Below are 1,319 nucleotides of genomic sequence, written 5' to 3' on the forward strand. Positions count from 1 at the left end.
TAATTCCCTTGCAGTTGCCAACCATTGGTAACTCATCCATAGTTACCATTTTCAAGTTCAGTCGTGTTGATGTGTCCGTTGCCGAGGTCGAAGGCTGGGGATCTTCCTTCACAGCAACTTCGTTAGTATTTGGTTTTTTGGCCCTTTTTCCATTGGCTTCCTTTTTAGCTTGATTTTTTTCCGGTAAAATGGTGAAGCTTTCCAACGGTGATTCCGGATTTAGGATTTCGTTCATTGTTCTTATCGGCGTCGATGCAACGATGTTGCAGAACGAAAGATCACCTTTCCGTTGAAGTGAATTATCCAAAACTCTGGCATCTTTCTTCTGATCACTCTTGGCATCGGTTATATTCTCTCCATCTTTCGTATCCCTGAAGCGCATTGGTAGTCGCATTAGCCGTTTGATGTTTTTTCTGCGAAGTAAAACCTTAGCCACATTTTTTTTGGCCGGAGTCAGACATTCTATTCGTTGGCGTGTTGTTTCGGACGAATTTAACAATGAAAGATCGGAAGCAGGTGCAACCATCTTGCTTTCACTTGATTTGAAGTCCATAATTAATATCGCACAAAACTTCTTTTATAATTTTATTTCAAAAAAATTAGATTTTCGGTAAATATTTTGATGTATGATGATTTATTTTACTAATTCACTATTTTACTTTGGTAGAAGAGCAATTTCAATCGATGCTGTATGAATTTGAACAATGAAAATCTATTTTTCTTTTTTTCGAATATATTTTGACGATTTTTAAAGACTTTTAACGATTTTTTCAGTATTAAACGTTCACTGAATACTGTATAGATAATTTGAAACTAAAATAAAGTTTATTTTCTTTTGCGAAATTTTTCGAATAACTTTTTTTAGATGCTGAACAGTTGAATGCCAAATGGAAAGTGAATTCTTCTTGAAAATACTGCTCCTTTTATACAAATATTTTCATCAAACTCCACCCCCTTCTCAAGCATCATTAGGTAAATGCATGCAAATTACCGAAGATGGGTTGGATGGGTTGTATTCCGTACTTTAATTACTAATTCAAAGGTCATTTCATGTACAGTGTACACTGTAGACCTGTACACACATGCTTAACCACAATTACCATGATACACATGCTGTGACGCATACAAAAGAGTGTATACAAATGTATGTATGTATTTGGTTTTGTTGTCATTAAAAAAGTGACGAATGTAGTTGAAATCTGTTAATGACAGATAACCATTTTAAATGATATACAGATTCAAAACGAAAATACATATTTAGTACGTTTACAAGCCATAAAAATCATGCTGCTGATCAAAAATACCAATATAAAATGGCT

This window comes from Contarinia nasturtii, unplaced genomic scaffold (genome assembly GCF_009176525.2).
Source record: "Contarinia nasturtii isolate CC-2019 unplaced genomic scaffold, AAFC_CNas_1.1 Cnas_scaffold_2861, whole genome shotgun sequence".
NCBI classification, from domain to species: Eukaryota; Metazoa; Arthropoda; class Insecta; order Diptera; family Cecidomyiidae; genus Contarinia; species Contarinia nasturtii.